At 44.6% G+C, this 26,651-nt stretch overlaps 1 long non-coding RNA gene across 3 annotated transcripts in view; it reads left to right on the top strand.

The window, feature by feature from the left end:
* Window positions 1-25,999, top strand: part of LOC121825312 (uncharacterized) — a 32,095-nt gene extending 6,096 nt beyond the window's left edge. Inside the window, exons 2-3 of one of the 3 annotated variants that reach the window (XR_006067468.2) lie at window positions 501-573; window positions 19,326-25,999. This is a non-coding gene — a long non-coding RNA (uncharacterized LOC121825312). The other 2 variants (XR_013051895.1, XR_013051894.1) reach the window with 2 other exon arrangements.
* The last annotated feature ends 652 nt before the right edge of the window (window positions 26,000-26,651 follow it).

The raw sequence follows: 26,651 nt of genomic DNA, 5'->3' as shown, positions 1-26,651 counted from the left end.
GTGTCCTGGGGTCAGTCCACGGGTGACATCATCTCTCTTCCACTCTCATCGGTGTCCTGGGGTCAGTCCACGGGTGACATCGCCTCTCTTCCACTCCCATTGGTGTCTGGAGTCAGTCCACGGGTGACATCGCCTCTCTTCCACTCCCATTGGTGTCCTAGTGCATATTCCAGGAAGGGTCCCTTGACATTTTCACAACGACTGATGATACTGAGTGCCCTCTCCTGTACCAATGAGCTATTTGTACGTCTCTGGAGACATGTCTACTTAAGTCTTTCCCCATGCTAGGATTATTGTGCCTTATATGAAATAGTAGATTATAATCATACATGCATAGAATGTAGTTTGATGAACTCACCCTCTCTCCTTTCTGTTCCCCCCTTTACCCCTCCATGTCTTTGCTAGTCCACTTCCCTCTCATTTTCTTCCAACCCCCTAAGTTCTGTATATGAGAAAAAACTTATGAGACTCCTCTAAGAGTGGCTTATTTTGTTTAACAGGATGTTCTCTAGTTCCATCCAGTTCTCTGCAAATGACTTAATTTCCTTCCTTTGGCTGAAGATACCCTATTGTGTATGTATTCCACATTTTCATAAAAATTACTTATTAATTTTGTGTGTGTGCACATGCACATGTGAGTGAGTGTGTGTGTGTGTGTGTGTGCGCGCGTGCGTGCGTGCTTGTGCGTGAATATTTGGTCTAGATCTTCGTGCCTTTCAAATGCTGGACAAGCACCATATCACTGAATTATATCCATAGTCCTTATTATTTGATTATTTTTTTGTATTGAGGTAGGGGGTCTGTCTTTGTTGCTCAGTATGGTCTCAAAATACTGGCCTCAAGTAACTCTCTCCAGTCAGCCTTATGAGTAGTTGAAATTACAGATAGCACATCACCACACTTGGTCATAAGTTGTTTTGGGTAAATGTGTGCATTCATGGAGTAACTCCATGAGTAAGTTGTAAAATATTCCTTCCTCTACCAAGTTCCTCTGAGTATCTTCTCAGTTAATTCCACCCCCGAGTTTGAATTCTCAGCATCATTAATTACACCTGTCTATTCATGGCTGCATTGAAATGGGCATTTAAACAGTGCTCATTCATATTTGGCTTGTTTTGCATAGCATGATCTTTTGGAAATACCTAATTATTGGAAATATCTTTCAGAAAAGAGTAGAATTTTGCTGATGTTGCTCAGGATGCTCTGGAAAGAACAGACTCATTTGAGCCCAGGGGTGTGCCACTGAGCCCAGCAAGGTTCATCCATTTTATTTTGCAAGACCTTTAACCCATTAACTACAGAAAAGCATTGATGTCCTAGAGAGAATATGGAGGCAAGAACATACCTCAATATAATAAAGACCCTATACAATAGGCCAGCAGCCAACATCATGCCATGTGAAGGAAAAACCTGAAGCATTCCTACTAAAACCAAGGCAAGACAAGTCCACTCTCTTGTAGTAGGAAGCTGTTTGAGCCATGCCCTAGAGCACTGCCCCTAGTGAGGTAGCAGCTTTTACACCTGCCTATGACCTTGAGGTACATGCCACTGGGGGATCCTTAAGACCTGGGATGCACGTACCCACAGGCTTTGTGACCTCATGGTTTTGGATGCTGGGTCAGACCAGGGCAGAATTCACTAGAGAACTGCATTAGAATGTGGCTCACCTCTCCAGAATTCTGTGACCAATTCCTTTATTCTGGTTGTGATAAATTCCTTTGATCATTAAATAGACTCTGTGGATTAATCCCATTACTCTCTCCACTCCCACTCAATGTAATACTTGAAGACTTAGAGCAATAAGACAACAGATGGTGATACAAGGGATACAAATAGGAAAGGAAGAGGTCAAAGTGTCCTCATTTGTAGATGTTATATACCTTAAAGACCACAGAAAACTCTGACAGCTTACAAACATGCTCAGCAAAATAGTAGGTTACAAAATTAACACCAAAATCAGTAGCCTTCCTGTATACCCAGAATGAACACACAGAGAATGAAATAAGGAAACAATACCATTCACAATAGCCTCAAAAACTATCTTGGGATGAACCTAACCAAGGAAGTGAAAGACCTCTATAACTTCAGAACACTGAAGGAAGAAATGGACAAAGACACCAGAAGATGGAAACACCTACTCTATCTATCGGGTCCCTGTTAATCTCATCACGTGTAATTCATCCAACTGAGCAGCAGCATCTCCCACCCTAAGGTCCAGCACGAGGAAAAGAATGACAGAGCTCTTCAAAGGTGTTAGTGCCCTTCTCACCATTTTGGATCTTGTAGAATTAGTGAAGGGCATGGCTTCTGGGCCTTCCAGTTGTGGAGGATCAGGTTTACACAGCATACCCACTTTAGCATTGCAGTTTCTCCTGAGCCTTAACACTAAGCCAACGGATATGAGGTATCTCCAACTTCAGCCAACCAGTCAAACTTTGGACAACTTCCAAGAACTGTTTTTTTTTTTTTTTTTACTTTAACCATATTAAAGCTAGAATTTCCGTGGCTCATATTGATAAACTCAGCTTGATGGAGTTCCTTCCACAATCATCCCCTACCCTTACTATCCATTCCTATACATGTATTCCCCAGACTTTTCCTTGAATGAAGTAGCAAACTCATTAAGCTCATTAGTGTTGTGGTGTCATGGACTACACTTTCTATTTCCCCTCTAGGAGCCTGCTTTCCTTAAGTCTGGTTATAGGTATAGAGGCAACTATAGGTGGGCCCTGAGGGGCAGCAGTATTGCCTTGCCTGGCATTTCCTTCAGGGAACATCACTGCTGGTATAACAGACAAGGAAGGGTTAATTTCCTCAGCAAAAGCGGAGAAGGCAATATTGCAGCGAGTGGATGTGGGGATGCATCATTTCCAAAGGATGTGAGAGAATGCTTCCTCAAATGAAATAGACCCTTGAGAATCGGAGGTTTCAAAGTCCTCCATCTCAGTACCATCTTTCCAAGTACCTCCATCCCAAGTTATAAGAGTCCACTCCTGGTACCAGTCTGTATTCATCAGGGTTCTCTAAAGGAACAGAACTGGTACACACACACACACACACACACACACACACACACAGGTGTACACACACACGCACATGAACAAGTGCACACAGACAAAATGATAAGATGATCTTGAGAGTTGTGGGCAGAGCAAGGTCACTCAGTGGTGGCAGTATGAAGGCTAGGGTGGTAACTCAGTGGTAGAGTGTGGGTCAAGGTCTAAATAAGCATGTTCAACTCTAAACAAGTCCCTGTATCCTCACAGCCTGTGGTTGTGTGGTGGGAGGCAGGGGAAAGATGCTGTAGCCTTTGGGATTTATCCAGATCACTAGGTCCATTGTTTACTAGTGAGAAGGGGGCCTGTAGGAGAGCTGGAGATGGGGAGGGGTGAGAATGGATGAAGGGCTGAGGAACTTCAGCACGCCACAGTGTTGGCTTTGGGGTGAAGGAAGAAGCCACAGCCCAGGAGAGTAGTCATCCTCAGGGAAGGACTGACAGTGGTAGCCCTAGTGTGTGAGGAGGCTGCAGATGGCCAGCCTGTGGGCCATGTTGGGGAAAACACAACTCGTCCTGCTTCCATGAAGCATAGAGAGGTTTGTGTTGAGAGCCAGGAGGCTCTGTGTGGACACTGGTGTGTGGAGAAAGGAGGTTTGACAGTGAGACCCAGTCGGGGTTGATGTGGAAAATGACAGGATTGGTAGTGTAAAAACTAAGGGCAGTTCTTACAGGACATTTCTGGGGGCTTGAATATGTATATGCCCCACTCTGCTTGGTTAATCTGAGGGGCCTGCTTGGTATGTTCACATAAGTGAAGATGTCCTAAGCGCTGGCTTGTGGGCAGAGGAGAAACTTGGTGTCCAGAGCAGGCCACCCTGGAGTATGAGAGAGTGAGGATGCTGTTTTGGCTGCAAAGCTTATGAGAATTGAATTCTACCTGGTGCATAGTCCCTAATTTCTACCCTGGCTGCAGCTCTTGCCTAGTGGGAGGAAGGGACTAAGCTGGAGCAGCTGTTAGGTGATGTTTCCCCATGTGACAGGGGAGAGTATGTAATTCCATGTGGCTATCTGCTAAGACAAGTCCCTGTGAGAACAGACAGGCAGAGTGATGGGAATGGGTCTCTATTCGGTTCTTTTTCTGGTGACCACTAGGTTCTTCAATGTCCATGAACTCCCCCCCGCCCTTTTTAGAGACAAGGGCCTCGATTTTTCCCATCCAGAGTCCTGGGTAGCCAGCCAAAGTCAAAAGAAACCCAGGTGTTCTACCTTCCCAGGTCCCAGAGCACCCTCCAGACTCAGTCTCCATCTCTGACCTACCTACCGCTGTCTGGGTGCTCAGGGGAACTACCTTTGTCTCCCACACAGCTGCTTCTGGAAGATTCTAAGGAACCTCAGCTTCTGTGTGGTTGATCTGGTCACAAATGTTCATGCCAGGGTTTAATTTTCTTGAGGACAGAAGAATTTCTGAGCCTGTGTCCTCCTGAGAATGGTGTCTAGCATCTCCAGGCTTTGACTTACCCAGAGAACCTCTCTGCCCTGACCTGGCAGTGCTGAGAGCCCTCCTGTCCCCAACCCCCCCCTCTCTGTTAGGATCCCTATCCTGTCCCTTCACTGTTATTTCCCAAATCTCAAAGTTCAGCCAGATGTAGAGTGGGGCAGGCTCTGGGTCACGGGGACAAGAGACTTTTATCACCCTCATTTAGCACACAGACAGAAGTGGCTGCCCTGGGCCTGGGGTTAGGGGCCTCTGTAGGGGAGACAGAGATGTAAGATGACAGGGAGGGAGGTTTTTAGTTACTTGCTTTAGCTTAACCTTGAAAACACATACAAGAGACTCAACAAAGCTTGTCATTGAATGAATTACATAACAGTTTACAAGTTAGTAGCTTTTTTAGGATTAGGATTTTACAACCTTTATCCCTGTTAAGTTTGAGCCTTAAAGATTTGAGTTGAAGATTGAAGGTCAAAATTTGAATTGAAGATCCTTCAGCATCTCCATAAAACTTTAAACCTACAATGCAATAAACTCCAAACTGCAAATGCAGTCCATAGAGAGACTGGGGACTTTCCTTATCTTTTTAATAGTGAACCCTTTAACCTTAGTTAAGATGGCTGCTAACTATGCAATTGTTATTTAAACTATCTTTTAGTAGATCTATTTTTTTAAATAAGAATGGAATCCAAATTACATGTACAGTATATTCTAAACAAGAGTTGAATCCTATATACGGTAAGTTGTAGTAAATTAAGATTACCTGTGTATAGACGTTTTTTTAAGTATAATCCTTTTGTTATCAATTTTAAGCCAATTTTTTGTTACAGATTTAAATTTTTTTTAACCGTACCCAATGAACTTACAAATCTTAAAGTGGATTTAACAGCATAGTGTTAAGAGAATTTTGAGAGCAGAGCACAGAGATATCATAGAAATAAAAGATTTTTTTCAGAGTGGGAAGTAGAGAAGCCTTAGAGAGAAGAGACATTTGGAAGTGGAGGGCAGAGCAGGTTTAGTTAGAAGATATTTGGGATCATTTGTTTGTGCAGTGGTAATTGTTACCACAGGAGAGAATTTGGACACTGAGAATTTGCCAGTCTTTGACCATCGATTGAGCTGCATTGAGGCCAAGCTGTTTGTAGTCCAAGGAGATGGTAGGGTCACAAAAGGAAAATCTGGAATTCTATAAGCTCCAAGAGGGAGGTGAGATAGAGGGCACAGTGGGTGTGGACTGCAGGCAGCTCCTAAGGGAGGAGATGAGGAAGGGGTCTCAGGAAGGCTCAGGTGGGGCTGCAGTTCCTAGGGGAGTCGAGAAAAGGCAGAGCTGAGGTGGGCAAAGTGTCCTTGTGACAAGAATGTCCATCCTGGCATCCCTAAGCGGAATGGGAAACTTGTCACAAAGGAGAGAAGTCCTTTGTCCTTTTGATGGGGCCCAGTGGGAGCGAGAGGAGATCCCTGGTACAATGGTAAAGATTTGTAGTAATAGTAGACAATGTAGGCAACTTGGGATAACACTTAACCAAGAGAAAGACACAGAGAGACAGACAGACAGACACAGAGACAGAGAGATACAGGGAGAGACAGAGAGAGGACAGAGGAGAGACAGACAGACAGGCACAGACAGAGAGTCAAACTTAGAGAGGGGAGAGAGCAAGACAGACAGAGAGGAGAGAGCAGCTGAGGCTCTGGGGGAAAGGGGGAGCCTAAGTGTCTTTAGTAGATGTATGTGCCTACGTGGGCATAACCTGGATGGGTGGAGCAGGCCAGAGTGGAGAAATGCAAGGCGAGTGTCCAGGTGGGGGGGTGTAAGGCATAGAAGGCTCTAGGAGCAGGAGAGACACTTGTACAGTGGAGAGGGAGAGAGCAGTGGTTAGAACAGGTGGAGGGAAGCAGCAGCTGAAGAAGCAGACTCTAGAATTTGGAACCAAATCTGGTGGGTGGCAGAAACCCCCAGAAGCAACCGATCTGGACAGACCTTCGGAGAGTCAGAACAACAGCTTGGTTCAGAGCGGCCAAGTCCCTAGGTGGGAACTCGTCTATGATGTGAGATTGTCCCCCAAAATAATAAAAATAAAAAGATACATGCCAGCAGACATGGGTCTGCCACAGCACAGGTGGGAGGAGGCAGCGGAAGTGGGATTCGGCTCTAACTATGAACATGGTCCAGAATGGGGAAGGGGTACTCCTGCGGCTCTGGCTGGACAGTCCTGGAATTCAGTTTCTGCTGTGGTTTCTCTGCTTCATGGAAGTGACAGGAGAGCACAGGACCTTCAGATTATGTCACTTGGAAAGTGGCAGGTGGGAAATGGAGGTGCACTTGGAAGGTGTTCTCTGGTACCTGCCGGCTTCAGTGCCTGTCGAGATCAGGACAGGACTGAAGAGAGAGCACAAGATGAGACAGCGCCTCAGAGAGCAAGCGCCCGGGAACCTATACACTTATTTCCTGGCAGTTCAGGCATGATGATTTCAAGGGTGACATTGTTAGAGTGCGGCCTGGAAAATAGGTGTTTCACCAGCACCAAATTGTTGGGAATTATAAAATCTTCACTTTCAGAGCCAGTAAAACGGCTCTTCAGTGAAGGTGCCCATCACTAAGCCTATGGACTAGAGATTGGACTTCACCACCAATGGTTAAGTGTGTTTTACCGGTTACAGTCACAAGATGGCAGCACAGCCTCACTAGTGTTTCCCAGTGAGCAAATCAGATGGGTGAGCTTTCACCCAGTGACTGATGGGGACAGATGCAAAGACCCATGGCTAAACAGTGGGTCAAGCTAGGGGAGTGCGGCTGAGGAGAGAGAGGAGGGATTGTAGGAACCAGGTGGGTCAGGGGCATCACGGGAAAACCTACAGAATTGGCTAGCCTGGCTCATGGGAACTCAGAGTATGAACCAACAATCAGGGAGCCTGCAGGGGACTGACCTCTGCATATATGTGACAATTGTGTAGCTTGGTCTGTCCCTGGCAATGGGAGCAGGGGCTGTCCCTGAGGCTTTGGCTGACTTTTGGGAACTTATTCCTCATGCTGGACTGCCTTGCCCAGCCTGAATACAGCGGAAGGTGCTGTGTCTTATGGCAGCTTGATGTGCCATGTTTTGTTGATGCCCATGAAAGCCTACCCCTTTCTGAGTAAATATGGGGGAGGGGTGGGTTGAAGGGTCAGGCAAAGGGGAGATGAGAGGAAGGGATATGAGGAGAGGAGGGAGGAGAGGCCCTGGTCAGGATGTAAAATAAATGAATTAATTAAAAGAAAAGAAAAGAAAAGTGTAGACTGGGTGACTAAGTCAACTGCCCCCCACTGAGTCCCTGTAGAGTGGCAGATTTTCAGTGCATGTGAAACACTTGCATTTAGAATTGGAAGACACTTTAGAGAGGAAACTTGTGAAACTTTAATGTACTTACAAACCACACAATAACCACACAAGGTTACTGTTTAAATAAATACAGATTCTGATATTTCTAGTAGGACCTGAAAGCCTCCTGTCCCTTCTCTTCCCCTCCCTCCCTCCTTCTTCCCCTCCTTTTTCCTCCTTTTTTCCCTTTTCCTCCTCCCCCAACACCCTCCCTCCAAACATTCCTGGATTCTCTTTGCTGCTCTGCCCTCCCTCCCTCCACACCTTCCTCCATCCCTCTACCTCCCCCTATTTCTCCCTCCCAACATGGCTGGACTCTTTGCTGCTCTGGTCTTGCTGTGTTGCCTAGGCTGACCCTGGACGCTCGCGTGCGCGTGGGCACACACACACATACGTACACATACACACACACACACACACACACACACACACACACACACACACACACACACACACACACTACTGCCTAGATCTGGTAATGCATCACTGCTGGTTGGTGGATTGCACTTCAGTAACCAGGGTTTAGAATCACTTTAGACATGAATTTTCATTGCACCTACTTTGATTTATGGATGAAGTGAGAATGAAGTCTGGAGGGACAATCTAACTTGTCTGGTGTAGGAGTGACTTCATCATACAACTTTTCTTTCTTTTGATTCTTCTTTCATACAATACATCTTGATCACAGTGTCCCCTCCCTCCACTCCTCCCAGTTCCTCTCTCACATATCCTCTCTCCCCCAGGTCCACTTCTCTTTTGTTTCCCTTCAGAAAAGAGCAGGCCACCCAGGGATGTCAACCAAATACATCATAACAAGTTACAGTAAGACCAGACACAAACCCTCATATCAGTGTTGGGTGAGGCAACCCAGTAGGAGGAAACAGTCTCAAGGGCAGGTGAAAGAGTCAGTTACAACTCATTCCCACTGTCAGGAGTCCCACAAAACCACCAAATTAACAGCCATAACATGTATACTGAGACCTAGAGCAGCTCCATGCTGGTGAAGACATGGAGCAAGGGGAACACTCCTCCATTGAGGGTGGGAGTGCAAACCTTTACAGCCACTATGCAAACCAATATGGTGGTTCCTCAGAATAGACTTCAGATTCAAACTGGGAAACTGAGTCAGTTGTGGGCTCCCACAGCACTCCTTGCTACTTAGCCTTTCTATGTCTGTGTGTTGTATTATGATTATCATTTACTTAACAGCTAATATGAAGTTATGAGCGAGTACATACCATGTTTGTCTTTCTGGGTCTGGATTACCTCACTCAGGCTGATTTTTTTTCTAGTTCTGTCCATTTGCTTACAAAGATCATGCTTTTTTTTTTTTTTTAAAAGCTCAGTAATACTCTATTATACAAGTACACCATATTTATCCATTCTTTGTTGAGGTTGTTTCCAGTTCCTGGCTTGTGTTATTGATCTTAGCCATTCCAACTGTAAAATGGAATCTGAAAGTACTTTTGATTTACATTTCCCTGATAGCTAAGAATGTTCAACATTCCTTAAAGTGTTTCTTGACCATTTGAGATTCCTCTACTGAGAATTCTCTGTTTAGATCTGTACCCCATTTTTTATTTTATTTTTTTGTTGATGCCTAGTTTCTTGAGTTCTTTATACATTTTGGATATTAGTCCTCTATTTGATATGGAGTTGGTGGACATTTTTTTGTAGGCTGCAGTTTTGTCTTGTTGATGGTGTTCTTTGCCTTACAGAAGTATTTCAGGTATATGAAGTCCCATTTATTAATTGTTGATCTTAATGCCTGTGCTAGCAGTGTTCCATGCAGGATGTTGTCTCCTGTGCTAGTGGGTTCAAGGCTATTTCCTACTTTCTCTTCTATAAGATTCAGTATATCTGATTTTATGACTCTCTTTTTTTTTTTTTTTGGTTTTCCTTTCTCTTTTTTTTTTATTAAGGAAATGTTTTCATTCATTTTACACACCAATCAAAGATCCCCCTCTAACATCCTCCCGCCCCCGCCCAGCCTCCCCCTCTCAACCTGCCCCCCACTCCCACCCACAAGAAGGCAAGGCCTCCCATGGTGAGGCACATTCAGTAGAGGCAAGTCCAAGCCCTTCCTCCTTCCTCCTGCCTCAAGGCTGCACGAGGTGTCCCATCATAGGTAATGCTCCACAAAGTCTGCTAGTGCACCAGAGGTGGATTCTGATTCTACCACCAGGGGTAGATCAAGCAGATCAAGCTACACAACTGTCTCACTGTGCAAAGGCCTAGTCCTGTCTCATGCAGGCTCTATAGCCATAAATCTAACTTTCATGAGTTCCCTCTAGTTTGGTTTGGTCATCTCTGCATGTTTCCCCATCATGATCTTGATGCACTTGCTCATAGAATCCCTCCTCTCTCTCTCTCTGACTGGACTCCTGGAGCTCTGCCTGGTGATTGGCTGTGGATCTATGCATCTGCTTCCATCAGTCATTAGAGAAAAGCTCTGTGATGACAGTTAGGGTATTCACCGGTCTGATCTCTGGGGCAAACTCTGGGGCTAGCCAGTTCAGTTCAGGCACCCTCTCCATTATTGCTAGTAGCCCAGGCTGGGGTCATTCTGGGGGAATCCTGGCAACTTCCCTAGCACTGGGTTTCTCTCTATCCCCATGATATCTTCCTCTATCATGGTCTCTCTTTCATTGCATTCCCCCTCCCTCCCTGTTCTAGATCAACCATCCCATTCCCTTTATGCTCTCATCCCCTATCCCTTACCCTCTATTGCCCACCCCTCATCCACGGTTTACTCATGGAGATCACATTGCTTTCCCCTTTCTAGTTTGGTCTATGTGTCCCTCTTTGTGTCTTCCCTGTTAGTTAGCTTCTCTGGAGTTGTGGGTTGTTGCCTGATTACCCTTTGCTTTATATCTAGTATCCATTTATGAGTGGGTACATACCATGCTTGTCCTTCTGAGTCTGGGTTACCTCATTCAAGATGATATTTTCTAGTTCCATCCATTTGCCTGCAAATTTCATGCTGTCATTGTTTTTCTCTGCTGAGTAGTACTCCATTGTGTATATGTACCACATTTTCTTAATCCATTCTTCAGTTGAGGGGCATCTAGGTTGTTTTCAGGTTCTGGCTATTATGAATAATGTTGCTATGAACATAGTTGAGCATGTGTCCTTGTGGTATGATTGAGTATTCCTTGGGTATGTGATGCCCAAGAGAGGTATAGCTGGATGTTGATGTAGATTGATTCCCAGTTTTGTGAGAAACCACCATACTGATTTCCAAAGTGGCTGTACCAGTTTGCACTCCCACCAACAGTGGAGGAGTGTTCCCCTTGCTCTACATCCTCTCCAGCATAAGTTGTCTGCAGTGCTTTTGATCTTAGCCATTCTGACAGGTGTAAGATGGTATCTCAGAGTCATTTTGATTTGCATCTGTATGCTAGTTAAGGATGCTGAACAATTCCTTTAATGTCTTTTGGCCATTTGAAATTCTTCCTTTGAGAAATCTGTGTTTAGCTCTATAGCCCATTTTTAATTGGATTTTTTTGTTATTTTGATGTCTAGTTTCTTGAGTTCTTCATATATTTTGGAGATCAGCTCTCTGTCAGATGTGGGGCTGGTGAAAACCTATTCCCATTCTGTGGAAGTGGTCTCCTGTGCCAATGAGTTCAAGACTATTTCCTACTTTCTCTTCATCAGGTCCAATGTAACTGGATTTATGTTGAGGTCTTTGATCCACTTGGACTTGAGTTTTGTGCATGGCGATAGATATGGATCTGTTTGTAATCTTCTACATGTTGATGTCCAATTATGCCAGCACCATTTGTTGAAGATGCTTTCTTTTTTCCATTGTACAGTTTTGGCTTCTTTGTCAAAAATCATATGTTCATAGGTGTGTGGGTTAATGTCAGGGTCTTCAGTTCAATTCCACTGGTCCACATGTTAGTTTTTATGCCAATAACCAAGCTATTTTTATTACTATAGCTCCAGAGTAGCGCTTGATATCAGGATTGTTGATACCCCTAGAGGAGGTTTTGTTGTACAGGATTCTTTTAACTATCCTGAGCTTTTTGTTTTTCCAAATGAAGTTGAGTATTGCTCTTTCTAGGTCTGTGAAGAATTGTGTTGGGATTTTGATGGGGATTGCATTGAATCTGTAGATTGTTTTTGGTAAGATTGCCATTTTTACTATGTTAGTCCTTCCTATCCATGAACATGGGAGATCTTTCCATTTTCTGATATCTTCTTTGATTTCTTCCTTCAGAGACTTAAAGTTCTCACTTGCTTAGTTAGAGTTACCCCAAGGTATTTTATATTATCTGTGGCTATTGTTAAGGGTGATGTTTCTCTGATTTCTTTCTCAGCCCTTTTATCATTTGTATATAGGAGGGCTACTGATTTTCTTTGAGTTAATCTTGTATCCTGTCACTTACTGAAGATGTTTATCAGCTGTAGGAGTTCCCTGGTAGAACTTTTGTAGTCACTCATGTATACTATCATATCATCTGCAAACAGTGAAAGCTTGACTTCTTCTTTTCCAATTTATAATCCTTTGATCTCCTTTTGCTGTCTTGTTACTCTAGCTAAAACTTCAAGTACTATATATAATAAATATGGGGAGAGCAGACAGCCTTGTCTTGTTCCTGATTTTAGTGGAATCGCTTTGAGTTTCTCTCCATTTAATTTGATGTTGGCTGTTGGCTTGCGTAAATTGCCTTTATTATGTTTAGGTATGTTCCCTGTATTCCTGATTTCTCTAGAACCTTTATCATAAAGGGGTGTTGGATTTTGTCAAAGGCCTTTTCAGCATCTAATGAGATGATCATGTGTTTTTTTCTTTCAGTTTGTTTATATGGTGTATTACATTGACAGACTTTCGCATGTTGAACCATCCTTAGATCTCTGGGATAAAGCTTACTTGATCATGGTGGATGTTTTTGATGTGTTCTTAGAGTCAGTTTGCCAATGCTTTTTTTTTTCATTTTTTTATTGAGAAATTTTCTATTCACTTTACGTACCAACCACAGATCCCACCTCTTCCCTCTTCCCACCCCCCAGCCTTTGCTCCCACCCCCCCATCCCCACATTTTCCAAATCGAGATCTCCCATGGGGAGTCAGCAGAGCCTGCCACACTCAGCTGAGGCAGTTCCAAGCCCCTCCTCACTGCACCAAGGCTGTGCAAGGTATCACATTGTAGGCACTGGGCTCCAAAAAGCCTGCCCATGTATCAGGGATGGATTCCAATCCCCTTGCCTTGGTGCCACCTTAATAGTTCGAGCTTAACAACTATCTCCTGTATCCGGAGGGCCTAGTTTAGTCCTATGGGGGCTCCATAGCTATTAGTCCACAGTTCATGGGTTTCCACTAGTGTGGCTGGTCATCTCTACATGTTTTTCCATCATGAACTCTATGTCCCCTGCCCACAGAATCCCTCCTCTTTCTCATTGATTGGATTCCCGGAGCTCAGCCTGGTGCCTGGCTGTGGATCTCTGCATCTGCTTCCCTCAGTGCCTGAATGAAGGCTCTATGATGACAGTTAGGGTATTCCCTAGACCAGTCACCAGAGTAGACCAGTCCAGAAAGCTCTCTTGATCATTACCATTAGTCCAAGGTGGGGTCATCCTCGTGGATTCCTGAGAGATTCCCTGACACCCTGCCTCTTCATATTCCCATGATGTCTTCATTTGTCACAGTATCTCTTTCCCTGCTCTCCTGCTTTGTCCCTATTCCAGCTTGACCCTCCCATTTCCTTATGTTCTCATCCCCCATTCTTAGTTGTCCATTACCCCCTCCACTCCCAGTTTGCTCCTGTAGATTGCTGGGCCCCATAAGGCCCAGGTGTGAGCCCAGTGTAACTTCCTGAGCCTAGCTCAAGTTTGGTGACCTGTCCTGGGACATGACTTCCGCACAAGAGTGACTCAGCACTACCCGACCTAGAATCGCCTCTGCCTAGTAACTGCTGAGATGGCATCATCTCATTGGCCCGCTATCCATACCCTATCCCCCCTGTCACCCCAACCTATATAAGTTCATTCCTGATGCAATAAAGTGAGGTCCTGCTTCGACAAGACTCCCAGTCCAGTGTGTTTCTCTCTGGTGAAATGGGGGGGGGGTATGGGCCATTGACACTCATCATCCTGCTCAGCCCCAGGGAGAGACCGGCTGGACCGGTCCTGCTTCTGCCCTACCTGTCAGTCAGACTGACAGACTGATGCCCCATGTGAGGAATGGAAGAACGATGATAGGCCAATCAGTCTGCGGGTGAGTGTACCCCCGTAAGATATAGGACAGTCTTCTAAACTAAATCCTGCCTTAGAGTCCCTACAAATACTGCTAAAGAGCAGGGGTCTCAACCTTTCTGATAGTCAGGCATTCCAGACATGGACTTACCTCATTAAGATCTCCCCATGATTGCCTGATGGCCATCTTTTCAATTAGGACACCTGGGATAGAATAGAAACCCTGATTTACAGGGCCTGGGTTGACAGAGGAGAGATTCCTCCACTGGGAGCTATCCCAATTGTTACTGCCTTAAAAGGCTGCTTTCCATCAAGGTCCATTAAGGAAAAACGGCCAGTGGCTACCTCGGAAAACTCTAAGAAGGGAGACATAAGTCCAGAGCCCTACAAGGAATAGGAGCCTATAGGGAGACCTCAAGGAGAGGAAACAGCCCAGGGAGGAGAGAGACATAAAAATTCAGGCCACACCCAACCCAAAACCCTGAGTCAGCCTGGCTCATCTGGCTCATTGTATCCATTTCTTGATCCCTTTGATGGTGCCCCCTGGTCTTCAAAGGGCCTCTCAACATCCTCTCTCCCTACCAATCCATTCCTCACCCCCTCTGTCCTGAATTCCATTCCCCCAAATTTGCCCTACTCTGGGTGGGGTGCGGCCCCAGGGGATGTGACTGGCATCTTTCCTGTTAATATTAACCCTGGCGGCAATTGCCCACTTGCCTGGTATCTCTGGGAGGCTCAGGACCTTAAGGACCTTAAAAAGGCTGTTTCAGAAGACGAGCCAAATTCCCCTTGGGCTGAGACTATCCTTCTGGGTCTGGCTTATCAAGCCTTGACCATTTGGGATTGGAAGCCCCTTGCCAAAGCAGTCCTCCCTGGACCTCTCTACTTGAAATGTGATGCCTTCTATCTAGAGGAGTGCAGGGTCCAGGCAGAGAGAAATCAAGCAGCCAACCCTCAAATTCCTATCACCTTTGGGATGCTGTCCGGTACCTCCGACCAGTACTCCATTGGCCTCCAGCAGGCTGCCATTCCTGCCCCCATCAAGATCAAGTTAGGGCACTTGGGATAGCTGCTTGGAAAATATTGGATGAAGGCCCCATGGAGGATCCTATATCCGGGGTCCATCAGAGATCAGCAATGACTTAGTGACATTTGTTGAAAGGGTCACTAAGAGTCTCCAGAAAGGTCTCTTCCCAAGGAGCTGAGGAATAAATTTGTTAAAATGTTGGTATTGGATGCATGAACACTGATCATAAGCTTGTCTGTGCTGGATTAAGGGATCAGGAAATTAGCAAATGGATTGTGGCCTCCTGAGATGTTGGCTCTACTCACCTGGTCCAAACCATGGCAGTAGCCATGCAGGCAGCTAATTGGGAACAGATTACAACCTTAATCAATGCCCTCTAGCAAGTCTCCATGGGAGGAAAATGGTCCTGCTTTCGTTGAGGGGAGGAAGGCCATTTTAAAAGAGTGTGTCCTAACCATGCTAAAGGCACCTCCATGGTTCCTCCCCAATTGGGCCTGCCCCACACCCCATGCCCCAGGTGTAAGAAGGGGTTCCACTGGGGCAGAAGACTATAGATCTAAATTCAACTTCCAAGGGGTACCTCCCAGGGGTGATCCCCAGCCCTGTTAAATAAGAGGAAAGAGATGGTCAAAGCCCACTGAACCATACCCTTGGTGCCCAGATTAAGGCCCAAGATGACCCTAACCATTGAAGGAAAAACCTTTAATTTTATCATAGACACTGGGGATGCATCCGAAAGGAGGAAGTCCCCTCCTGGCAGTTGGTTAACAGACCCCACATGCTTGGCATGGGGGGGGCATTCTGTGTCATGGGAGACAGCTAATTGGTTGTCCTGTACTGACCATGACGGTAATCACGGGGAGGTGCATTCCCTTGTGATTCCTGGTGTAACTGACAACCTTCTTGGCCAGGACATCCTTGGGGAAGCTGAGGACTTTATCACCACAGACCATAAGGCCCCTTATCAGGACGTGCTTGACACTGAAGAGTACCAACAGCACTTTGAGGAGGGGCAGGAAACATACCCCAATTATAGAGATGATCCCTATTTTGAGAAGCTCAGATGAGACTTTTCCCGGGTTCACCCCCAATTCTAAAAGCCACTGCTCGCCCCTGGTGCCAAAGATTCAGTGGACACCTGGGGAACCTGTTTGGGTTGAGCAGTGGCCTTTACCATCCTTTAAATTACAACAGCTGGATGCTCTGGTTAAACAATAGTCCTTGGGGCATGTTCAGCCGTCCACCAGCCCCTGGGACTCTCCTGTTTTTGTTATAAAAAAGGCTGATGGTTCCTGGAGATTCCTGCATGACTTAAGAAAAATCAATAAAAAAAGATCCCATTTGGGACCCCCCAAAGGGGACTTCCTTGGATAACTGACATCCCTAATACCTATTATCTGACTATTATTGATATTAAGGATTGTATTTTCTCCATTCCATTACATCCAGATGATATGGAGAAGTTTGCATTCTCCCTGCCCTCCAGCAACTTCCGGGGCCCAGACTTAAGGTTCGAGTGGACTGTTCTGCCACAGGGGATAGCTAACAGCCCCCCTATATGTCGGTACTTTATGTCACATATTTTTTCTCCCTAATGAGATGTCCGACATTTTATTTTATATTTACATGGATGATATTATTCTAGGAAGTCCCACTTTGACGGGCCTTCAGGACCTCACCACTAATTGCCTTACCATCTTGAAAGATCACAATTTTAGGGTGGCTCCAGATAAAGTACAGTCCATTTCTCCCTTTAAAATTCTGGCCACTCTCCTGTCCTTTGATACAATTTTCCCAGCTAAACACCAGTTACTTATTCAAGAAACCTATACCTTAATTCAGCTTCAAAATATGCTGGGAGAGATAAATTGGCTGAGGCCGTGGATCTCTGTGCCCACAGAGCAGTTAACCCCTTTAAATGAACTCCTTAAGGGCCTTGACCTTTCATCCCAGATTACCTTATCCTCCCAATCATTTACAAATCTTACAACAGGTTCAACAAGCCATTGATACAGCAGCCCTAAGGAGATTCGACCCTGACCTGCCTGTCTCCCTGTGTATTTTTCCTGGGGGAAACCTTATGCACTGTGCTGTTAGCACAAGAGGGAGAACCCATTCATTGGGTTCACCTCTCAGTGGGTAGAGCCCCCCAGGTTTACTTCCTGACCAACCAGGTAGCTGATTGCATTATTAAGGGTATTAAGGGTAGGGGTATTTCTGTCAGGATATTTGGCACAAAACCTCATTCCGTTATTGTTCCATTTAAAATTACTAACTTTACCTGGCTTCAAAAAAATAATAGCAAAATTGCCATAGTCCTTGAGGGGTTTCCAGGGAAGGTTGATTGTCATCATGGCCCTTATAAATGGATGAGTTCCTTCTCCTGTCTGGAATGGAGCTCCCCTAGAACCTTTCTGCCCCACCCAAACCCCAATTTTCTTACAGTGTTTACCGACGGGGAGATGTTTGGGGGCCTCCCTAGTTATGTTCCCACCCCTTGGATGAGGAGAAAAACCTATACCTATAAAAACAATCTCCCACAAGGTTCTGTGCTGTGGGATGTTAATGTATGTCCTGTGGGAGCCCTTCTTGGGTTCCTTGTGGCGTTACCCAGCAGGTTTGCATAGAGGATGATTAGGACCATGGGCCTGAGTGCAGGTGTCTGAGATGGTCTGCACTTGGCTGTACTGGGGGATGGTCTGTATGTCAAGTTGCTCTGATTGGTCAATAAATAAAACCTGATTGGTCGTGGCTAGGCAGGAAGTATAGGCGGGACTAACAGAGGAGAAATAAAAGAACAGGAAGGCAGAAGGAGACGCTGCCAGCCACTGCCAGGACAAGCAGCATGTGAAGATGCTGGTAAGCCACGAGCCACGTGGCAAGGTATAGATTTGTAGAAATGCGTTACTTTAAGATATAAGAACAGTTAACAAGAAGCCTGCCACGGCCATACAGTTTGTAAGCAATATAAGTCTCTGTGTTTACTTGGTTGGGTCTGAGCGGCTGTGGGACTGGCGGGTGACAGAGATTTGTCCTGACGGTGGGCAAGGCCGGAAAACTCTAGCTACAGTTCTGCACAGTTTAAGGAACTGTTTGCTGTTGTTATGATGCTAGATTTTATACCAGAGTCATTTAATCTATTCTCTGATAGCCTTTATGTTGTAAATCTTTTGCCCAACCTGGTTGAAGCCCATACTAAATTAGATTCCAACCCCATTTCTCTTCTTATGATTCAGGCTTGCTCCTTACTTAAACAGAGACTCAATCCCATTTATTTGCAACACATTAGAGGCCACCAAAATTTGTTGGCATTTCTTTCCAAAGGAAATCAGCTGGCTGACCATCTGGCTTCTATGCCTCAATGTAATACTGTTACTGAGGCCACAGATTTCCACCTACTTACCCATGTTAACTGGAGAGGCCTAAAACATGAGTTTCCTCACGCACAGGTTAAAGATCTCAAAAAAATTGTCCAGACCTGTAAGTCTTGTCAGTCCTTTCTTCAGATCCCTCCCCTCCAAAAGATAGGGAGTAATCCCTGAAGGTTTTGCCCCAATCATCTCTGGCAGATTGATGTCACACATTATTCTCCATTTGGAAAACTTAAATATGTTTTTCTTTCTGTAGATACTTTCTCCTGTGCCTGTTGGGCATCAGCCCATGCCGGGGAAAAATCCAAACGTGCTATTAGCCATACGCTTCAATGCTTTGCCACCCTTGGTTTACCTAGCCAAATCAAAACAGATAATGGCCCATACTTTACTGGCAAAGCCTTTATACATTTCCTACACACCTGGAAAATTTCTCATTCTACTGGCATCCCCTATAATCCTAGGAGTCAGGCCATCGTGGAAAGATTCAACCAAACACTTAAGTCCCAATTGCAGAAACAAAAGTTGGAGTCTCTACCCCCACATGATCAACTAAGAAAGGCATTATTAACCTTAAATATTTTAATTTTTTCTGAGGAAGATAAATATTTGTCTCCTTTTCAAAAACATTGGTCCTCATCTGTTACCTACAGTACCATCTGGGTCAAGCAGAGGGACCCCTTAACTGGGGCCTGGAGAGGGCCAGACCCACTCCTCACAGTAGGAAGAGGGTTTAGATGTGTCTTTCCTCAAAATGAAAAGAGACCCATCTGGGTACTGGCCAGAGACCTCAAATATTTACCACCAAAAGGGGACAATGATAATGATGGCTCTAGGGAGTGTTCCACCCCGGAGGATAATCTTTTTGCTTCTTCCTCAGAAACGACTAAAGATGCAGATGCTGCTGCTTGTCCTGATGCTGTGTTAATTGCCCAGCCCAATGATGGAGGATTTGGTAACCCACATGATGCCAGAGCCATCCTAAACAAGATGATGGGGAGTCCCTGTGACTGCAATGGGGGAACATTTGAAATTTCATACATAAGCGCGTCTCCCATCAGTCAGTCAGACTGTGGTGCTAAAATTGCCCATAATTTCATTGATACCTCTGGGTCCCAGGTTTCTGGGTCCAACAAGTGGGTATGTGTGCTAAAGCCTAAAATCATACCCATGGTAAATAGCAAACCTGGGCCCTGCCCCTGCACCTCCTTTTACTGATCCATGCATGCCACCTGCTACACCATGGTGCATGAATGCATTAAAAAGACTGATAATAAGACCTACTGGATTGCCACCAAAAATGGCATTGGCCATTGGGGTACTTTTGGTTCTGCCTTGGAAGGCACCCAGTGGGGATCTGAACCCTGTTTTGGCCACTCTGGTGGACAGGCCTTCATGGGTTCTTACTTTACCTACTTCCCCTTCTTGAACCCTTTCTTCTCCACATTCCCCTTCTCACCATTGGGCCTTGTGTGTTCAATAGGTTCACACAATTTATCCACCAGAGGTTAGAGGCAATTAAGATAAATCAGGTTGAGGTATGCCAACAAAGATTGACCACTCAGAAATCTGGTACCTCCCATGGCTGGGTATCCTCCTATGAGCGCCCTTCTTCTGCTCTTCACTTGACCAATGATTGGCAAGCTCTCAGGCGGGCTGAGACGACCTAAGAAGGTCATGGAGCAACTCCCCCCCCCCCCAATTTACTGTACATGGTACTCAATGACAGGTAAGATCTCCAATTGGGGGATGACCTAAGACAGGGGCCAAGTCTTACAAAAACAAAAGGGGGAGGTGGTGGGTCCCATAAGGCCCAGGTGTGAGGCCCAGTGTAACTTCCTGGGCCTAGCTCAAGTTTGGCGACCTGCCCTGGGACATGACTTCCACACAAGAGTGACTCAGCAATACTCAACCTAGAATCGTCTCTGCCTAGTAACTGCTGGAATGGCATCATCTCATTGGCCCACTATTCTCACCCCATCCCCCCTGTGACCCCAACCTATTCACTCCTGATGCAATAAAGCGAGAGTTTCTGTTTTGACAAGACTCCCAGTCCAGTCTGTTTCTCTCTGGTGAATGGGGGGTCTGGGCTGTTGACACTCATCATCCTGCTCAGCCCCAGGGAGAGACCGGCTGGACCATTCCTGCCGCTACCCTACTTGTCGGTCAGACTGACAGTAGATTCCATCTATTTCTTCTTTGCTGGGCTATCTGTGTGTCTCTCCTAGGGTCCCTCCTTGTTAGCTAGCTTCTCTGGAGTTGTGGGTTGTAGTCTGGTTATCCTTTGCCTTTCATCTAGTATCTACTTATGAGTGAGTACATACTATGTTTGTCCTTCTGAGTCCGGGTGAAAATATCACTTAGGATGATATTTACAAGTTCCATTCATTTGCCTGCAAATTTTATGATATCATTGTTTTTTACTCCATCGTGTATATGTGCTACATTTTCTTTATTCATTCTTCAGTTGAGGGGCATCTAGGCTGTTTCCAGGTTCTTGTTATTATGAATAATGCTGCTATGAACATAGTTGAGCATGTGTTCTTGTGGTAAGATTGAGCATTCCTTGGGTATTTGCCCAAGAGTGGTATAGCTGGGTCTTGAGGAAGATTGATTCACAATTTTCTGAGAAACCGCCATACTGATTTCCAGAGTGGCTGTACAAGTTTGCGTTCCCACCAACAGTGGAGGAGTGTTCCCCTTGCTCCACATCCTCTCCAATATAAGCTGTCTTCAGTGTTTTTGATCTAAGCCATTCTGACAGGTGTTAGACGGTATCTCAGAGTCATTTTGATTTGCATTTCCCTGATGACTAAGGATGTTGAGCAATTCCTTAAATGTCTTTTAGCCATTTGAGCTTCTTCTGTTGAGAATTCTGTTTAGCTCTATAGCCCATTCTTAATTGGATTGTTCAGTATTTTGATGTCTAACTCTTTGAATTCTTTATATATTTGGGATATCAGCCCTCTGTCAGATGTGGGGTTGGTGAAGATCTTTTCCCATTCTGTAGCCTGTCATTTTGTCTTCTGGACTGTGTCTTTTGCTCTACAAAAGCTTCTCAGTTTCAGGAGGTCCCATTTATTAATTGTTGCTCTCAGAGTCTGTGCTACTGGTGTTATATTTAGGAAGTGATCTCCTGTGCCAATGAGTTCAAGACTACTTCCTACTTTCTCTTCCATCAAGTTCACTGTAACTGGATTTATGTTGAGGTCTTTGATCCACTTGGACTTGAGTTTTGTGCATGGATCTATTTGCAATCTTCTGCATGTTGACATCCAGTTATGCCAGCACCATTTGTTGAAGTTGCTTTTTTCCATTGTATAGTTTTGGCTTCTTTGTCAAAAGTCATATGTTCATAGGTGCGTGGATTAATTTCAGGGTCTTCAATTTGATTTCATTGCTCCATGTGTCAGTTTTTATGACGGTACCAAGTTGTTTTTATTACTATAGCTCTATAGTAGAGCTGGAGGTCAGGGATCATGATGCCTCCAGAGGCTGTTTTATCGTACAGGATTCTTTTAGCTATCCTAGGTTTTTTTGTTTTTCAATATAAAATTGAGTATTGTTCTTTCCAGATCTGTGAAGAATTGTGTTGGGATTTTGATGGAAATTGCATTGAATCTGTAGATTGTTTTTGGTAAGATTGCAATTTTTACTATATTAATTCTTCCTATCCATGAACATGGGAGATCTTTCCATTTTCTGATCTCTTCTTTGATTTCTTTCTTCAGAGACTTAAGGTTATTATCATACAGGTCTTTCACTTGATTAGAGTTACCCCAATGGTACTTTATATCATTTGTGGCTATTGTAAAGTGTGATGTTTCTCAGATTTCTTTCTCAGCACATTTATCATTTCGATATAGGAGAGCTACTGATTTTTTTTTAGTTAATATTGTATCCTGCCACCTTACTGAAGGAGTTTATCAGTTGTAGGTGTTTCCTGGTAGAATTTTTGGGGTCATTAATGTATACTATCATATCATCTGCAAATAGTGAAAGTTTGACTTCTTCCTTTCTAATTTGTATCTCCTTGATCTCCTTTTGTTGTTTTATTACTCTAGCTAGAACTTCAAGTACTATGTTGAATAAGTATGGGGAGAGTGGACAGCCTTGTCTTATTCATGATTTTAGTGGAATCGCTTTGAGTTTCTCTCCATTTAACTTGATGTTGGCTGTTGTCTTGCTGTAAATTGCCTTTATTAAGTTTAGGTATGTTCCTTGTATTCCTGATCTCTCTAGAACCTTTATCGTGAAGGGGTGCTGGATTTTGTCAAAGGCTTTTTCAACATGCAATGAGATGATCATGTGTTTTTTCTTTCAGTTTGTTTATATAGTGTATTACATTGACTGATTTTCATATGTTGAACCATCCTTGCATCCCTGGGACTAAGCCTACTTGGTAATTGTGGATACTTTTTTTGATGTGTTCCTGGATTCATTTATTTTATTGAATATTTTTGTATCAATGTTCATGAGGGAGATTGGTCTGTAATTCCTTTCTTTGTTGCATCTTTGTGTGGTTTGGGTATCAGGGCGACTGTAGCCTCATAAGAAGAGTTTGGCAATATTCCTTCTGTTTCTATAGTGTGGAACAATTTGAAGAGTATTGGTATTAGCTCTTCTTTGAAAGTCTGGTAGAATTCTGCACTGAAACCATCTGGTCCTTGGCTTTTTTTGGTTGGGAGACTTTTAATGACTGTTTCTATTTTCGTAGGGGCTATTGGTCTATTTAAATAGTTTATCTGGTCTTATTTAACTTTGGTATGTGGTACCTATCCAGAAAATCAACCATTTCTTTAAGATTTTCCAATTTTGTGGAGTATAGGTTTTTGAAGTATGACCTGATGATTCTCTGGATTTCCTTGTTGTCTGTTGTTATGTCTCCCTTTTCATTTCTGATTTTGTTAATTTGGATGCTCTTTCTCTCTCTGCTTTTTGGTTAGTCTGGATAAGGGCTTGTCTATCTTGTGATTTTCTCAAAGAACCAACTCTTTGTTTCATTGATTCTTTGATTTCAGCTTTCAATTTGATTATTTCCTGGCGTGTGTTTCTCCTGGGTGAGTTTGCTTCTTGTTCTAGGGCTTTCAGTTTTGCTGTTAAGTCACTAGTGTGAGATTTATTCTTTATGTGGGAATTTAGAGCTATGAATTTTCCTCTTAGCACTGCTTTCATAGTGTCCCATAAGTTTCGGTATGTTGTACATTCGTTTTCATTGGATTCTAGGAAATCTTTAATTTCTTTCTTTATTTCTTCCTTGACTCATTGGTGATTCAATTGGGCTATTTCATAAAAGAGGGACCTGACTGTTCACGCTCACAGAAAGTGTGAGCAAGAATTTCCACAAAAATCATTGGGAAATATATACCCCCAACCATGAGATTTCTGGACATGTGGTGTGAAGAGGCACGCAGTGTGGAATCTACACAAATACCCTGAGTTAGGGTCACTGTGGGTGATCTTGGTAGGAGTAAGATTCAGATCTCTCCTTACAGAACATATCTTGAACCCAAACATGTGATCTTGCAGAGGGCCACTTCATTCTATGGGCCCTGTGAGCTGGATGAGATCTCTGAGGGTGAAGGACTCTCAGCTGTTCCCCTCCACTGTTTATCCACAGATCCAGTGACTCCACCCTCCATCCAAGTCACTAACACCACAGTCAAAGACCTGATGTCTATATCCCTGATCTGCTTGTCAAATGACACTGGGATCTCCATCCATTGGCTCTTCAACACTCAGCATCTGAGAATCACAAATAGGATGAGGCTATCCCTGAACCACAGCACCCTCCAAATAGACCCTGCCAGGAGTGAGGATTCAGGGGACTATCAGTGTGAGGTAACCAAGGGATTCGTTAACAAGAGGAGTGACCGCATCATTCTGAACATAATAGGCGTGTGATCTCTGCACCATTCTTACTCCATAGTGTTAGGGATGGGGGCAGTTTCTTTATCAACAGAGTACAGACTGGGTCAAAGTCACAATGAGAAAAACATGGTTCAAGATACAAATACAGCCAGCTTGGTGATGGATGCATGTTAATCTCATGATAACACACCAAGCAAGCTGAGCATAGTGCTGCATGCCTTTAACCCCCAGCACACCAGAGGCAGAGTCAGTTGGATCTCTATGAGTTCTCAACCACCCTGGTCTTTGTAATCAGTTTCAGGTTAGCCAGAGCTACATAGTGAGACCCTGTCTCAAAAGAGAGAGAGCATGAAGCAGGAGGCATAGAAGTACAAGGCTACTCAACTGAATGTACCAGACTCTGCTGACTCCCCATGGGAGACCTTGCTTTGGAGAAGGTGGAAATTGGGGGTCTTATGAGGAGGAAGGCTAGGGGGCGGGAGGGAGGAGGACAGGGGAATCTATGGTTGGTATTTAAAATGAATAGAAAAATCTCTTAATTAAAAAAAAAAAAGAAGTACAAGGCTAACCCAGATTACATTTTGAGACTCGGTCAGTATTAACAACAATAGATGTCAATATAGCAAATAGAAATGCAAAGTGATTAAGAGTTTAGGGTCTGAGTCAGACACACATTCCACCCTCAGAATCCAGTAAAATATTCATGTTACTCTATATGTCCGTCCACACCTAGTGTGTGGATGTCAGAGGACAATTTGTGGGAGCTAGTTCTCCATGGACAGGGGATTGAACTCAGGTGGGTGAGCAAGCCTATTATCTGCTAAGCTATTTATTGGTGAAATTATTAAGGCCATTCCACGTAGTTAAAAGGAAAGTTTATTAGTGGTGTAACTTACAAATGAAGTGATAGGTAGGTCGCAGGGTCTGGGGAAGGTGTATCGCAGTCCAGCGGTGTTCTCTGGAGCTCTGCTCAGTCAACCTCCACTGTCCAGGGTCCAGGAACAGAGAGAGCTGGTCCATCCAGATCTTGGGTCTTCAGGGTCCTCTCTTGGCCCCGCCTTGTAGGCGTGATAGTTACTGAAGCCTCAATGGGGGTTGGAACTTCCAGATCAAAGCTGGAATGGATACCCACTACAGCCCTTTCACTGGCCCACATTTGTTTGTGCATTTTTTCTTTTTCCTTTTTTTTTTCATTTTTCTTTATTAAGAAATTTTCTGCTCACTCTACATACCACCCACAGAACCCACCTCCTCCCTTCTCCCCCCTCCCAGCACATCCCCCAAATCAAGGTCTCCCATGGGGAGTCAGGAGAGCCCGGCACACTGAGCCTAGGCAGGTCCAAGCCCCTTCCCACTGTACCAAGGCTGCACAAGGCATCACTCCACGGGCACTGCAACCCAAAAGCCTGCCCATGCACCAAGGATGGATCCCGATCCCCCTGCCCGGGTGCCACCCAAACAGTTCGAGCCAAACGACTGTCTTCTGTATTCACAGGGTCTAGTCTAGTCCCATAGGGACTCCATAGCCATTAGTCTACAGTTCATGGGCCTCCAATAGTGTGGCCGGTCATCTCTTGTGCATTTTTTTTCTTTGTGGCAGTTGGGGGTAGGTACCGGGAGGAAGTACAGCAGGCACTCTGACCAATTGAGCCATCTTGTTGGCCAGTTGGCCATTATATTGAGTTTCTTATCCTCATGCTCACATTTGCAGCATGACCTCCTTGCACAAGACTCTTTTATTTGTGTGTAGTAGTAGTAGTAGTAGTAGTAGTAGTAGTAGTAGTAGTAGTGTGTGTTTGATGTGTAACTATTGAGCTATCTCTCCAGTTCTATAAACCAAATATATATATAGGACTGGAGAGAGAGTTCAATAGTTAAGAGCCCTAGCAGCTCTTCCTAAGGACAGACGTTCAATTCCCAGCACCCACATGGGAGCTTATTCCTGTCTGTAACTAAGTTCCAAGGAATTCAACACCCTCTTCTGTCCTCCTCAGGTACCAAACATGCATGTTTGCAGAGACATATATGCAGCCAAAAGGCCCATATGATGCATCTGGCATCATAACAAAGACACCATTCGAAATCCAATGTCAAGATGCTTTTATCCTGTCTCCTAAAAGTCTGATGACTTTCAGCTCTGATCCATTTTAGGTCTTTGATCCATTTAGAGTTGATTTTTTTTTTTTTTTTTTTTTTGGTTTTTCGAGACAGGGTTTCTCTGTGTAGCTTTGCGCCTTTCCTGGAACTCACTTGGTAGCCCAGGCTGGCCTCGAACTCACAGAGATCCACCTGGCTCTGCCTCCCGAGTGCTGGGATTAAAGGCGTGCGCCACCAC

This window comes from Peromyscus maniculatus, chromosome 1, assembly GCF_049852395.1.
Source record: "Peromyscus maniculatus bairdii isolate BWxNUB_F1_BW_parent chromosome 1, HU_Pman_BW_mat_3.1, whole genome shotgun sequence".
In the NCBI taxonomy this organism is placed as follows: Eukaryota; Metazoa; Chordata; class Mammalia; order Rodentia; family Cricetidae; genus Peromyscus; species Peromyscus maniculatus.
This window is presented reverse-complemented; position numbering and strand designations above follow the sequence as displayed.